At 36.2% G+C, this 17,371-nt stretch overlaps 1 long non-coding RNA gene across 1 annotated transcript in view; it reads left to right on the top strand.

The window, feature by feature from the left end:
- Positions 1-218: 218 nt before the first annotated feature.
- LOC144963728 (uncharacterized) overlaps positions 219-17,371 on the top strand; it is a 19,246-nt gene continuing 2,093 nt past the window's right edge. Inside the window, exons 1-2 of the long non-coding RNA XR_013643682.1 lie at positions 219-316; positions 6,092-6,373. This is a non-coding gene — a long non-coding RNA (uncharacterized LOC144963728). The remainder of the gene's footprint in view (positions 317-6,091; positions 6,374-17,371) is intronic.

Genomic DNA, 17,371 nt, shown 5'->3' with positions numbered 1-17,371 from the left:
AGGGAATATTGCGAAAACCATTATTTCTTCACGTAACAACATTTACCCAAATCGCATTAAAGACGTTTCAACAATGAAAACGGCGTTACTACTGTCTTGGCAAAAATGTTTCAGGTTAGAGTTAAAGCAAACCCAGCCTCAAAAGGTGTAATATTATTGTCAATGAGACCTTTTCGTGTTGTTTGTGACAAGATAATTCCTGTATACTCAATCATACCCTGATTTGATGGGACACAAGTATGTCATTTCGAAAGTCGTTGACAAGTCCCATGGTTCCTTCTGGTTCCGTTGTGTGTACATTGACTTGACGCTCAAGGTAAAACGTCTCTAAACAATTTGTTTTATTTTTGGAGTTAATTACAACCATATCGATGGTCGGCAGATCAACCTCTGAAGTCCCGATTTTCACGGTCGCCGGATCAAACCTCTGAAGTCCCGATTTTCACAGTCACCGGATCAAACCTCTGAAGTCTAAATACGAGCTTTGCGCATCATGTTTTATTTAATTTTGGGCCGATCACACCTGATGGCAGACTGGAATGAGCCAGGCGTCAGCCACAGTGCAGCGTTGCAGATTCAGTTTGGGCGAGGAGACTTGCTCAAGGCCTCACAGCACAGTGGGTATTAAGTATGTTCAGTCATGCGTGCATTTTGATACAAAGTTCCCTTTCAAGGGCATTTTTAAATTCATTGAGATCACAAATTTGACATTTTAAACTGTTCCACTTTTTTGTACTTTGGAATTAAATGTGTTGTTACTAGTCGAGTCTTTGAAATATATTTTGGATACATCTCCATGCAGGAATGTCATTGGATCAAAAATAAAATCCAATCATTGTATTGGATGTTATCAAGACCGTTAATTAATTTATGATAAATCAAAAATACCAGAGAACAATGAAACCCAGAACAGAAAATGTTCTAGTTTGGAGGCGATTAGGTGAGATCTGATTCATTCGTCTGGAGGTCTTGTAAGGATTCACACTCAATGCAAGAGATAATTTTATATTATATATATATATATATATATATATATATATATATATATATATATATATATATATATATATATATCACAATAATTTAGCACTTATATAGCGCATAACCATGAATAGGTCATGCTCTTTGCGCTTCACATGACTGACAATCTAAGATATTACCAACATGTATTCACACACATACACACACATACACACACATACACACAAACAGAAACATTTTTAGTTATTACATTTATGAATTCATTAAGATACCTAGGTGCTAAAACACTAAGACATTTAAATAATAATAATAATAATAATAATAATAATAATAATAATAATAATAATAATAATAATAATAATAGATCTTTATTGTCCATAAATATGGCAATTTGTCATTTAGTTACACTTGTTATAATGTTAAACGATAACTAAGATTGAACAGATATTTCACTCCTACTTATTTTCTCTCTCTCTCCCTCTCTCTCTCTCTCTCTCTCTCTCTCTCTCTCTCTCTCTTTCTTTCTTTCACACGTGCGATATACACAACATAAACATATTCATTTCGTTTTCAATTTGTTACGATTGTGGCAATTCGACACCAAAAATTATCATCATTATCAATTGGTCAGTTAATCTTACATTAAATAAATTAATCAGTTAATCAGTCAACGAATCAATCCTTGGTTTTTCTGTACCATATGAAATATTCAAAATTTTTATTGCTGATGGAACGAACGTTGATTTATACTTGTTAGTTCTACATTTAATCTGACAAAACCTTCTCCCAGATGGTAAAAGACTAAATTCATGGTATAAAATATGTTTTTTATTGTTGGTAATTGAGAATGCTTTCCTTTCTATTGCTTTTCCATGAATTCTTTCTACTCCATCAAGAGGATGGTTTATTATTTTTGATGCCTCTTTGATAGATTTTGAAATTTTTGATTTATCTTTAAGTCGGCATCCTCCAAACCATATGGTGCAGCCAAACGCAATTACACTTTTAATCAATGAGTCATAAACTCTTAACATAGTTTTCTTCCTTACTTGAAATGTTCTCAATTTCCTTAGGATGTATAATCTTTGGGCAACTTTCTTAGATATTATATTAATATGTTGAGAGAAATTGAGGGAACTATCAATGGTTATTCCTAAATATTTAAAATAGTCAACTATCTCAACATCACCTTTACCGATCGCCACACACTTTAAGTCGTTTTTATTTTTTACACCAAACACCTGTTCTTTCGTTTTTTCAACATTTAATTCAAGCTGATTTTGTTTACACCAATCGGTGAATATATTTATTTGTTTGAAATAATTCTTTTCGTTAACTTTATCTTTTAATAAGCCAAGAACAGCAGTATCATCTGCATATTTCACTATAAAACAATTTTCAAAGGATGGTCTGCAGTCGTTGGTGTATAAGATGTACAGGATTGGGGAACTCACACAGCCTTGGGGACATCCGTTCGACAACGTTCTTTTGTTGGAGATATGTTCACCCAATTTTACACATTGCAGATAAAGGCCATCTTTTATTCAACCCTTCCTTTTAGTGGCAACCAGTGCCATTCAGATGAAGGCCATCTTGTATTCAACCCTTCCTTTTACTGGCAACCAGTGCCATTCAGATAAAGGTCATCTTGTATTCAACTCTTCCTTTTACTGGCAACCAGTGCCATTCAGATAAAGGCCATCTTGTATTCAACCCTTCCTTTTACTGGCAACCTGTGCCATTCAGATAAAGGTCATCTTGTATTCAACCCTTCCTTTTAGTGGCAACCAGTGCCATTCAGATAAAGGCCATCTTGTATTCAATCCTTCCTTTTACTGGCAACCAGTGCCATTCAGATAAAGGCCATCTTGTATTCAACCCTTCCTTCTACTGGCAACCAGTGTCATTCAGATAAAGGCCATCTTGTAATCAACCCTTCCTTTTACTGGCAACCAGTGCAATTCAAACAGAAAGAAACATTTTATCCTGCGTGTCTTATAGAGAATATTTTTGAGTTATAATTTTCCTGATACATCACGTTCATATGCAGACCTCTCTACTTGAAATTTTTAAAATTCGTAAGAAATAATACAAGTTATGAAATCTACTTTCGTAAGCGACCACTTTACGTCAGCAAGATTACATAACGAATCCATGTCCTTGCACTATTTGATTTAGTACAATGTTTTCATTTTTATATTGATCCACAGAAGGAACAAAATCCGTAGTTCTACCAATTATTCATAGAAGTATGCAGACATATGTCTGTACTTGTGTAGTTTAGCAAATTTTCCCAACTAACCTAGTAGTTTCTATACTGGCCAATGTTGTAAAGAAATACACGTTTGTACGGACACCAGGAGTGACGACAACCATTGAATGGCAAGGCCAGGCAGCAAAACATAGTTTGAATAATAAGCACAATATGTTCAATTAGGACAAAACAAATCTTCCTGTATAACTACTAATACTGGTGCTCCTCAGGGTTGTGTATTGTCCCCAGTATTATTCACAATATACACGAATGACTGTAGAAGTCAAAACCTGAGTGTACCTTTAATAAAGTTTGCAGATGACACCGCTCTTCAAGGCCTCATAACAAATGGCAACGAAGTGGCTTATAGGCAAGAAATTGATAGATTTGTGTCTTGGTGTGATGCCCACCACCTAGAGCTTAACATAAGCAAGACAAAGGAGCTAGTGATTGACTTTAGGAGAGTGAAGGAACCGATAGAACCGTTAAAATTAAAGGACCAATTCGTCCAGCGAGTTCCTCACTACAAATACCTTGGTGTAACGATTGATGACAGGCTCAAGTGGGATGAACACTTGAAAATAATTAGGCATAAGATGTGCAGACGTACATATTTTTTATCAAAACTCTCTCAGTTTAGAATAGATAAAACCCTCTGCACATTATTTTATAGAGCAGTAATCGAAAGTGTTTTGTCATTTTGTATAACAGCTTGGGGAGGCAATTGCTTAGCAGTGGAAAGGAACAAAATAAATTCAAATATTAAAAAATCCATTAAACGCTATATAAATGATGTTGACGATGTAGATCTTTTATACGAGAAATTTTGTATTAATAAAATAACTAAAATATTAAATGACCAGTATCATCCACTAAGACCATCAATTATTATGTCAGAAAGAAGTGGTCGCCCTTTCTCTATTTCAACGAAAACAGAGAGACACCGAAAATCTTTTCTGCCGTCCAGTATTAGGCTTTATAACAACAAGCAATAATCATTTTATATAATTCTTTCTCATTTTTACTTTTTTAAAATATAAATATTAATTTATTAATTTATTTGTTTTGCAATCTTTTCAATTTTCAATTTATAGTGACAGTTTTAACTATTTTACAGTGTTGAAATTATTTATATTATAAAGCGCAGCTCTGGTTATAGAGCTGCTCCTTTTTTATATATATATATATACATCCTATTTCCATTGTATTTTTATCTTATGTGTAAATTATAACACGTCTGTACAAAAAATTTCCTTTTTGGGATGCAATAAAGTATTATTATTATTATTATTATTATTATTAATCTTGGATGCCATGTTAGGATTCTTCATCTTATCTATTACTGGTCAAAATTGACAAATTCAAAATGGCGTGTAAGGCCTCCTAACATATAGATGTAGCATTACCTAAGGTTACTATGGTAACACAGGATACGATAATTCTGCCCTACCATCAAACTACACAACTTTCAGCGAGTTTTGGATCCTTGAAACTTTGTAGCGTGTTTTCCTTTCTTCAACCTTAGGTAAAACCTGGTAATATGTAATCATGGCTACGAGCAATGACATCACGAGGTAGCTGGTTTTAAAAACCACCGTAAACGGACTATCACCTCTTATTTTGGACAGTAAACTTGTACTTTGACTTTTTATCGACAGGTTTCCATAAATCCAATCTGTAAAATAAACAAAAAAAAAAAACCACATATTATTAGAGAGTCCGGTTTGATCCATTATGGTCATCTGTTTGATCCGTTATGGTCATCTAAATCTACCACAATCACAATATCAAGAAAAATGTCCATGGTCAACAACATGAGAAAAATACATTTTGTCCGAGTAAGGCGGTGTGAGGGTCACCTTTGATGACATCAAATATGACCCACCATTCTATTGCCAGGAATCAGCTGATACCCCCATATTGCCAAACTCTCAATAAACACGTATTTAAAATTTGGCCTAAAAACTCGTCCTTCAAATATCGAACGATTAAAAGGACCACCCTTTTGCAAAAACCTCTTAAATCTTAGACGTCACCGAAGTCACAGCTTTAAGGATTTTAAGCAAGGTGGTGGTCATTTCAATTGATCGATATTCGAAGGACGAGTTTTCTGGGCACATTTTTACAATACGACTTTTTTTCAAAGTACGACAACATACACACTGCAAATTTTGCAATTTTCTTATCCAAGTAAGTAAAATAAATATTGGTAGGAGGGGGTTGATCGTGTAGTTTACAATGTTATCCTGTTGGAATTTTGGATTGGGTGATTGCAGGTTCGTATCCTTGGGGAGACGCTGAGACTTTATTGTATTGAACATTTGAGTTGAATACATTAACAACGCATTAGACAATTAAAATGTGAAGATCTTCTATTTCAAAATCAATTAAATTTGTTATCGTAAAAAATAAAAATCTATCTCCATTGAATATGGAAACTGTGACCATTAGATTTGAGGTAGAATATGTGCCCTGTCACATCCATCTGTAATAAGTCAGAGGTGCCTCTCTACTGGCAACTCATTTTCCCACAAATGCACAAATAATAAATACAAGATATAAAGTATATGATTCAGTGCTAGACAAAGCGAGAAAATGAAATACAAGGGAACACACCATCTCGAAAATCAGCTGCCGCATATGGGAACCAGGCTGATTGTTTGGGATGGGTTTTTTTCAATTGTATTTTTCTTTCTTGCTTTTGTCTATCACTATTTTACACACACTTTTTCAGATCTTCATTTTACATCAGTTGCCTGATTTCTAATGCGTCACTTCATAACGAACACAGGTACGCACATTTTTTTTCTCTGCTTCTGTTTTCCCCCTTGTTATTTGTTTTCCCCGATATTACAGACTTGTTGAAGGGAGTTGATTACAGAAAGGAGATGGAAGTCACGTTCACCAATCTCTGTGAAAGGAGATGGAAGTCACGTTCACCAATCTCTGTGAAAGGAGATGGAAGTCACGTTCACTAATCTCTGTGAAAGGAGATGGAAGTCACGTTCACCAATCTCGGTATCAGATCCATTGAGGAAATAAATTGTTTCTTGACTCAATGATTGGACCTGACATTTCATTGGTTGATTTTACTCAAGTCAAAGAAGAGGAAGGGCTCGAGTATCAAAACATTCAATGGTTTGAGTTTCTTTTATTATTATTATTATTATTATTATTATTATTATTATTATTATTATTATTATTATTATTATTATTATTATTATTATTATTATTATTCATCATTATTATTATTATTATTATATATTATTATTATTATTTTTATTCATTATCATATTATATATGAGTAATTTGGTATTGACCTGTTTATGATTAATTATTAATTATTATTATTATTATTATTATTATTATTATTATTATTATTATATTATTATTATTATTATTATTATTATTATTATTATTATTATTATTATTATTATTATTAATCAGTCATTATTATGTATTCTAATATTATTATTATATATCATATTATTAGATTTTAGATTTTTGTTGTTGTTGTTATATATTAATCGTTTCTAATAATAATGAGGTAACCATGCCTTGGTAATGGACCAGTGTTTACAGAAGGATAGAAATTGACGTCACTCAACACTTTATTATTATTATTATTATTATTATTATTATTATTATTATTATTATTATTATTATTATTATTATTATTAATATTATTATTTAATCCAGTCATTTTTATGAATAATTCTCAATAATTTATATTATATTAACACTATAATAAGACTCTAGATGGTTACGCATTGTGTTGTGTGTTGGTTCGTTAGATCCAGCTGGCGGAAGCTGTGAGATCGTTTTCCCTAAACTCATAGGTAAACTAGTGTTGTCGACACCATATTAGGATAAGAGTCATTTAATAACCATTGTCTTGCTCAAAACCATATTATTCATTAAAACAATTGATTAAAGTCATTTTTATTAATAGTTTTATAACAAAACCATCTTTAAAATCCAGTTATCATTCAGTCTAGAGTAAAATGAATACTTTGTTAGAAACGCATTTGCCCTTTTCAAAAGCTATTTAAGAAAATTTGCCTTTCGGCCTCTCGTCCCACATGTCAAGTGTTGCTGCTTATGCTCATCGCATTGTGCACATTTAGTAGATATTGTGTAACATACAGGTCAAATCCATTTCTTTTCTACTTTAGATTTATTTATAAAATATACTTTTTACATATCCGTGTGATCTCCATACCTCTGTAAATTTTTCATTATCATTTCAGAAAATAATAATTGATGTATCAATGCCATCTAATTTAATGATTATAATTATTTTGATTACTTGAACTGTTTAACTGTCATAGTTGCCTGGTCCCCATCACTCACACATTCTATCTGATGGACCACGGCATCAGAGACCACAGTTTTAACGACACTGAGTGGACAAAAGTACCCAGTCATTATTTGTTTAGGCATCCCAGTTATATGATTCCATCAGTGTCAAGTTACATATATATCGCAATGAGGAAATATAAAGACCTCGATGCTGTTTGTATATCCATCCCAGTTATCTGGACACCCACTGATATCTGCACATCCATTGATATCTGCACACCCACTGATATTTGCACATCCACTGATATCTGCACATCCACTGGTATCTGTACACCCACTGATATATGTACACCCACTGATATCTGTACACACACTGATATCTGTACACCCACTGATATCTGCACACCCACTTATATCTGTACACACACTGATATATGCACACCCACTGATATCTGTACACAGACTGATATCTGTACACACACTGATATATGCACACCCATTGATATATGTACACACACTGATATCTGTACACACACTGATATCTGCACACCCACTGATATCTGCACACCCACTGATATCGGTACACCCCCTGATATCTGGACACCCACGGATATCTGCACATCCATTGATATCGGCACACCCACTGATATCTGGACACCCATTGATATCTGCACATCCATTGATATCTGCACATCCATTGATATTTGCACACCCGCTGATATCTGGACACCCACTGATATCTGCACACCCACTTATATCTGCACACCCGCTGACATCTGTACACCCACTGATATCTGCACACCCACTGATATCTGTACACCCACTGATATCTGCACACCCACTGATATCTGTACACCCACTGATATCTGTACATCCATTGATATCTGCACATCCACTGATATCTGCACATCCATTGGTATCTGCACACCCACTGACATCTGTACACCCACTCATATCTGCACACCCACGGATATCTGGACACCCACGGATATCTGCACATCCACTGATATCTGTACACCCGCTGATATCACTGATAGCTGCACACCCACGGATATCTGCACATCCATTGATATCTGTGCACCCACTGATATCTGTACACCCACTGATATCTGCACACCCACTATCTGTACACCCATTGATATCTGGACACCCGCTGATATCTGGACACCCACTGATATCTGTACACCCGCTGATATCTGGACACCCACTGATATTTGCACATCCATTGATATCTGCACACCCACTGATATCTGCACACCCACTGATATCTGCACACCCGCTGATATCTGTACACCCACTGATATCTGCACACCCACTGATATCTGTACACCCACTGATATCTGTACACCCACTGATATCTGTACACCCATTTATATCTGCACACACACTGATATCTGTACACACACTGATATCTGTACACCCACTGATATCTGTACACACACTGATATATGCACATCCACTGATATCTGTACACCCATTGATATATGCACACCCATTGATATCTGCACACCCACTGATGTCTGTACACACACTGATATCTGTACACCCTCTGATATCTTTCTGTCTATTTATCTATATCTCTCTTTTCTTACATAATTTTGATATTGTGAGCCGTGAGACATCATTCCAATGTGCATTTTTTTCATTTCCAGGCCAAGTTTAATTTTCCTTTTTGTCTTATGACAACTCAGGTATCTTGTAAGCTCTATCTCCAACCCGCATCGTATTCCAGATGATGGCAAAAGTGTTGAAATTGATGACAACAGTGATAAAATTGGGATTGAATATGGCAACAATGTTGATATTGGTATTGATGACGGTAACATTGTTGATGTTGATATTGATGGTGGTAACCGTGTTGGTATTGGTATTGTTGATTACATGAGTATTATTGGTTTTGATGGAGATAAAACAATTGGTATATATAAGAATAAATATTATAACAGTATGGTTCTTGATATTTGATTTTGAATTCTCGAATAAATATAGATAATAATGTCGGTGCCATTAAGCGTACCACAAAAGGAAGAATATAATAGAATTATACTTACAAACTGTTAGTCACACATGGATAGGAGAAAGAAACAACAAAGATTAGACATTTCAGTAAATCTAGCTAAAGTATTTTTCTTTGCATCAATTGTATAAAAACACACAAAAAAACTTTATATGCTGTATAGCGGAAGATACACTAAACGTGGTCAAAGCTCTTTACAAGGTGTCCCCAGTCATCAGATTCACTGAACGAGGAGAAAAGACATGAATTCAGTTAGGGGTTACTACTATATTTTCCAACAGAGACAAATCTGTTAGCGTCGAGATACTCAGTTTACACTACTTGGGTGAGAGAATGTGAGTAAAGATTTTTTTTCCCAGGGACTCAACTATGCCCTGAACAAGGCCGTAACCCAGGACCTTCCGATCCGAAAGCGTATGTCATATCACAAGACCCCATAACGCACAAATCTTATTAATTACACGTTTGATTGTTTTAAAACCGTTGTGTATCTCATTCTATTAAATTAAATTAACATGTTCATCCCATCTTCTCCAATATTATCTACGTGTGTTCAGTAACGGAGGTTGAACCACTTACTCTCTCTCTCTCTCTCTCTCTCTCTCTCTCTCTCTCTCTCTCTATCTCTCTCTCTCTCTCGCTCCCTCTCTTTCTCTCTTTCTCTCTCTCTCTCTCTCTCTCTCTCTCTCTCTCTCTCTATCTATCTATCTAGCTATATATTTATCTGTCTATCTATTAGTCTATCTATCTATCTATTTATCTATCTATCTATCCATCTATCTATCTATCTATCTATTGATCTATTCATCTATATCTCTCTTTGCTTACTAAGTTTTGATATTTTGAGCCATGAGACATCATTCCAACGTGCTTTTTTTTCTTTTACAGGCCCTGTTTAATTTGTCTTTTTGTCTTATGACAATTCATGCATCTTGTACGTTCCAACATCAAGCCGTATATGAATATGGCAACAATATTGATATTGGTATTGATGACGGTAAGAGTGTTGATGTTGATATTGATGGTGGTAACACTGTGGTATTGATGGTAGCAACAGTGTTGATCGTGATTTTGATTATGGCAAGTGTTAATATCGATTTTGATGGAAACAAACTAATATATAAAGATAATAATAAATATAACAGTATTGCTATTGATATTGAGTATTGAATTCTTGGGTAACTATAGATAGTAATGTCGGTTCCATTAAGCGTACCATACAATAAAGAATAGAACTGACTGATACTTACTTGCTATTAGAACAAAAAAAAAAAAGTAAAGACACAACTCAGAGTTAGATTTTCTCTGAAGGTCCAGATGTACCTCTGCTATAAACTGTTTTAAATTAAATGATTAGTTTTTACAAATAAATGTATCAATGCCGCCATTACAAGATAAAAGCATCTCTACGAAAGTAACTTCTGTCTATTGTATTTAAAAAACGATGTCTCGGGCGTTTAAATGACCTGAATAGCGCCGTAAAACACCTAAAAAGAAGAAAACAAAAACGATGTCTGATTATTTTTATGAACGGTTCAATAACAAGTCTAGACAATGGAAGGCGAGACTAACTAACTAGATGGTGTTGGTCATCACGACCCAAATAGGATCGAATAGATGCACTTTAGAGCGACTGCATTCGTCAATAAATACATTAAAAACAACAACTAAGGGGGGGGGGGGGGGGCAGCGTGGCTCAGTGGTACGGTCTTTGCTGCCTACCCGAAAGGTACCGAGACCGGGCCTATTTGTTTGAGATTTCTGTGTTGTCGAGTTTCCGTGTCGTGTATTTTACAAAGGATATGAGGGAGGTAAATGTGGGTGGTCTTGATAAAAGTCGTATTATAATGATAACTCTCCGTTATTATGAACTCTTTGAATAGTTGAGAGTGAGATAATTCAATTTCCTTTTATCGGTCATCTTTTACAAAATTTGGTGGTGTTGTTTCATGTAATATAACTTCGTCTCCATCTGGGTTGAGCCGCTTCTCAACAATAAATACTAGGTCGCTCTTCGAATCGGTAATTAAGGTGTTAATTTAGTGAGATTTATAACGAATTGATCTTGCATTAAAATACATCACACTCGTCTTGTTATTGTGATTAAATCGATTATTGAGTAAAATATTATAGTCACCATCATCATATTGCGAAGTGTTTTGAGTAAGGTCTGGTGGGATGGTTGATGGACCGGGGTGAGTTCTTTTAATAGTAGACAGTGTCGGTGGGGGTCGAAATCTAAGGGTAGGGGTGGGCGGGCGACGACTACTGACGGTTGGTATTGCGTGTTGTTTTAGTTTGCCGCCACTTGTACGACGGTGGCAAAAATTAGAAGAACAGTGTTCATAAAAATTCCATTTGTGGTTGTAAAAACAATTAGTAGGATAAAAATAAATGTTTGTTTTACACAGGGTGACTAAAATATCTAGCAAGATCAGGTAAAAATATGTTCACATGGTGTGCTGTGTAGATAAATGAAAATGGTAAAACTTAAAGTTTTTTTCCATACTTATCACAGGCCTCAATTTTAAAATATATATAAAACTTGATGTATAGAAACACTAATAACTCACAGATTCAACGATATAAAAATCAAAACTATCCCATAAAAATTAGCCCAGAAAAACAAGCACAAATTCACTGCACTGAAAACACAACCGCCGGCCAGGTGTGTTACACATGGATTAGATTGTTTTCTTTTAGTTGCATTTATCTTATAGAATTTTAAAGCCAGTATCAATTGCAACAAGACACTTTTTGCCTCTTTCCTTCGTAACCGACGAAATATCCTTCCTAATCGAAGCTCTCAATCTAAAAATAGCTGCTATCTTGCCGACGCTATGATGTAGCCTAGCAACTAGTCCCAGACTAAGACTTGAAGTCCTGCGTCAGCGAATGAATAAAACTTGGCCAAACTCAGTCCGAATGTGCCCTGTTCTAGTCTGGGACTTGCTGAGTTCACATGAAATCCGATTTTTCCAAGTCCTTGACTAAAGTGGGAGATATTCAGAGACTAAGCACTAGTCTGTGTTCATGAACACGGCCCCTGGTATACGTACACAATATGCTACACACGCACACGCACACACACACACACACACACATACACACACATACACACACTCAGACACACACACACACATAAACATGCACTCCATCGCAGTTTCGCATTAAACCGAGGCGAGCACTATTCAGTATCAGATACTGAATAACGGTTTTCCACTATTCAGTATCTGATACTGAATAGTGGTTTTGTACTATTCAGTATCTGACACTGAATAGTAAAACTATAATACGGTGTGTTTTTTTCCGAAACCTGACAAAGTTGTGGGAAGAGGGCAGCTGTCGGAGTGAATCTGGGACTCAGGGAAGTGTACACCTGTGGGGAGTGAACCTGGGACTGGGTTTCGGCGGGTTTCGTAATAAAAAGCAATTACTTTTTTACAAAACCCGACGACACCTGGCAATATCCGACAAAGTTATGGGAGGTAGGCAGCAGCGTATGTGTGCGTGTGTGTGTGTGTGTGTGTGTGTGTGTGTGTGTGTAAGGGGGGGGGAATGAACCTGAGATTCAGGGAAGTGTACACCAGTGGGGAGTGAACCTGGGACTCTGGGTTTTGTAAAACAGCAATAACAAAATTGGGGGGGGGGGGGGGGATTACTTTGTTTTACGAAACCCGACAATATGCGGCAAAGTTGTGGAAAGTAGGTAAAGCGTGGGGACTGAACCTGAGACAGTGAAGTGTACACCAGTGGGGAGTGAACCTGAAACTATGGCTTTCGGCGGGCTTCAGCTAATTTCATATAAAAGCAATTACTTTTTTACGAAACCCGGCAATATCCGAGAATGTTATGGGTAGTAGGCAACAGTGGAGAGTGAACCTGAGATTCGGGGAAGTGTACACCAGTGGGGAGTGAACCTGGGTCTGGGTTTCTGCGGGTTTTAAAAAAAAAAAAAAGCAATGACTTTTTGTTTACGAAATGCGCCAAATTCCAACAAAATGGGGCAAAGTTATCGAAATTAGGCAAATAATGGGGAGTGAACCTGAGACTAAGGGAAGTGTACACCAGTGGGGAGTGAACCTGAGACTATGTTTTTCGGCGGGTTTCAGTGAGATTCACATAAAAGCAATTACTTTTTTTACGAAACCCGGCAATATCCGACAAAGTTATGGGAAGTAGGCAACAGTGGGGAGTGAACCTGAGATTCAAGGAAGTGTACACCAGTGGGGATTAAACCTGGGACTCTGGTTTTCGGCGGGTTTCAGCGAGTTTCATATAAAAGCAATTGCCTTTTTACGAACCCCGACGAAACCTGGCAATATCCGACAAAGTTATTGAAGTAGGCAACAGTGGGGAGTGAACCTGAGACTCAGGGAACTGTACACCAGTGGGGAGTGAACCTGAGACTATGGTTTTCGGCAGGCTTCATAGAGTTTCACATAAAAACAATTACCTTTTTACGAAACCCGGCAATATCAGACAAAGTTATGGGAAGTAGGCAACATTGGGGGGTTAACTTGAGATTCATGGAAGTGTACACCAGTATCTGATACTGAATAGTGGTTTTGCACTATTCAGTATCAGATACTGAATAGCGGTTTTCCACTATTCAGTATCTGATACTGAATAGTGGTTTTGTACTATTCAGTATCTGATACTGAATAGTGGGTTTTGTACTATTCAGTATCTGACACTGAATAGTGCTTTTGCACTATAATACGGTGGGTTTTTTTTCTTCCGAAACCTGGCAAAGTTATGGGAAGAGGGCAGCTGTGGGAGTAAATCTGGGACTCAGAGAAGTGTACACCTGTGGGGAGTGAACCTGGGACTGGGTTTCGGCGGGTTTCGTAATAAAAAGCAATTACTTTTTTACGAAACCCGACGTTACCTGGCAATATCCGACAAAGTTATGGGAGGTAGGCAGCAGCGTATGTGTGTGTGTGTGAGTGTGTGTGTATGTGTAAAGGGAGGGGGGAGGAGAGGATGAACCTGAGATTCAGGGAAGTGTACACCAGTGGGGAGTGAACCTGGGACTCTGGGTCTTGTAAAACAGCAATAACAAAATGGGGGGGGGGGGGGGGATTACTTTTTTTTACGAAACCCGACAATATGCGGCAAAGTTGTGGAAAGTAGGCAAAGCGTGGGGACTGAACCTGAGATTCGGGGAAGTGTACACCAGTGGGGAGTGAACCTGGGTCTGGGTTTCTGCGGGTTTTGTAAAAAAAAAAAAGCAATTACTTTTTGTTTACGAAATGCGCCAAATTCCAACAAAATGGGGCAAAGTTATCGAAAGTAGGCAAATAATGGGGAGTGAACCTGAGACTAAGGTTAGTGTACACCAGTGGGGAGTGAACCTGAGACTTAGGTTAGTGTACACCAGTGGGGAGTGAACCTGAGACTATTGTTTTCGGCGGGTTTCAGTGAGATTCACATAAAAGCAATTACTTTATTACGAAACCCGGCAATATCCGACAAAGTTATGGGAAGTATGCAACAGTGGGGAGTGAACCTGAGATTCATGGAAGTGTACACCAGTGGGGATTAAACCTAGGACTCTGGTTTTCGGCGGGTTTCAGCGAGTTTCATATAAAAGCAATTGCCTTTTTACGAAACCCGACGAAAATCTGGCAATATCCGAGAAAGTTATGGGTAGTAGGCAACAGTGGGGAGTGAACCTGAGATTCGGGGAAATGTACAATAGTGGGGAGTGAACCTGGGACTGGGTTTCTACGGGTTTTGTAAAAAAAAAAAGCAATTACTTTTTGTTTACGAAATGCGCCAAATTCCAACAAAATGGGGCAAAGTTATCGAAAGTAGGCAAGTAATGGGGAGTGAACCTGAGACTAAGGTTAGTGTACACCAGTGGGGAGTGAACCTGAGACTTTGGTTTTCGGCGGGTTTCAGTGAGATTCACATAAAAGCAATTACTTTTTTACGAAACCCGGCAATATCCGACAAAGTTATGGGAAGTAGGCAACAGTGGGGGTGAACCTGAGATTCATGGAAGTGTATACCATTGGGGATTAAACCTGGGACTCTGGTTTCCGGCGGGTTTCAGCGAGTTTCATATAAAAGCAATTACTTTTTTACGAAACCCGAAGTAGGCAACAGTGGGGGGTGATCCTGAGATTCAGGGAAGTGTACACTTGTGGAGAGTGAACCTGTGACCCTGGATTTTGTAAAAAAGCAATACCAAGGGGGAGGTGGAATTACTTTTTTTACGAAACCCGCAAAAACCCGACAAAGTTATAAGAAGCAGGCAGCAGTGGGGAGTGAATCTGGGATTCGGACACCGATGAGGATTGAACCTGGGACTGCGAGAGGCTGATACCAGTGGACAGTGAGCTCAGAATGTACTTTTATTTCGAAACCTACCGAAATTGTCAAAAGTTATGGGAAGTGGGCACCATTGGGCAATGAACCGGGACTCAGGGAAGTACACACCGGTTGGGAGTGAACCTGGGACTGTGAGAAGAGGATAACAGTGGAAATGAACCTGGGACTATGGGAGTTGGGTACCAGACGAGAATGAAGCAATTACTTTTTTAAGAAACCCACCAAAACCCGTCGAAAAAACATAGACTTAGGTTTACTCCCCAATAGTGTACACTTCCCTGAGTCTCGGGTTCACTCCCCCACTGTTGCCTACTTTCTTTCCATAACTTTGTCGGATATTGTCGGGTTTTGTAAAAAAAGTAATCGCTTTTTTTTACGAAACCCAGTCCCAGGTTCACTCCCCACTGCTGCCTACTTCCCATAACTTTGTCGGGTTTCGGCGTGTTTCGTAAAAAAAAAAAACACCCCTAAAAATACCACGTGTATTCAGTAAATAGATGTCAATTGTAGTCAGTATCTATATAAATTATTATTTATTATTATTATTATTATTATTATTATTATTATTATTATTATTATTATTATTATTATTATTATTATTATTATTATTATTATTATTATTATTATTATTATCACGTAAATTTTAATGTAATACGGTAATTAATTCACGGAAGTACATCGCTCAATTAAAAATGGCAGAAAGTCCGGCTACATATTTATAATGAATCGGGTTTGTCTTAGATTACAAAAAAACAAACAAACAAACACAAAACAAACAAACAACAACAACAACAAATGAGACAAACATAAAAAAGCAAGATTTTAAAAAGTAATAAACAATAGAAGAGCACATCAATGAAAAACAACAACGAGATTATAACACATAAAAGATATTCGTAATAAATCGATAACTGATTAAATTACTCCAACTATTTGATTAAAAAAAAATAATCATAATCATAATAATGATGATGATGACGATTACAACAACAACAATAATAATAATAATAGTAAGTAAGTAGAAATAATAATAATAATAATATTAATAATAATAATAATAATAATATATTAATAATAATAATGATAATAATAATAATAATAATAAAAAATAATAATAATAATAATAATAATAATAATAATAATAATAATAATAATAATAATAATAATAATAATAATAACAATAATAAAAGAACAATAGTATAATATCAGCATTAAAGTATATTACAAGCAAATAAAATTACTAAAACAAAATTTATAAAAATATAAATAAACAGAAGGAATTTTAATAATGTTGGGGAAAAAAAAATTAACCCTGCGGGGATTTGAACTCTCGAACCATAAGCTCAGAGTCAAACAGCTTATATCCACCAAGCCATGATGTCACTGAACATTTAGTGACATTTAATCATGTCTATTTAGACATTTAAAAATGTATTTGAATGCCACTCTTACTTTGATATTTTGAACTATATTAATTG

Source organism: Berghia stephanieae, chromosome 1 (assembly GCF_034508935.2).
Source record: "Berghia stephanieae isolate SIO BIC M18660-M18661 chromosome 1, UCSD_Bste_1.3, whole genome shotgun sequence".
Taxonomy (NCBI): domain Eukaryota; kingdom Metazoa; phylum Mollusca; class Gastropoda; order Nudibranchia; family Aeolidiidae; genus Berghia; species Berghia stephanieae.
The sequence above is the reverse complement of the archived record's forward strand: the minus strand, read 5'-3'. Positions and strand labels throughout refer to the sequence as shown.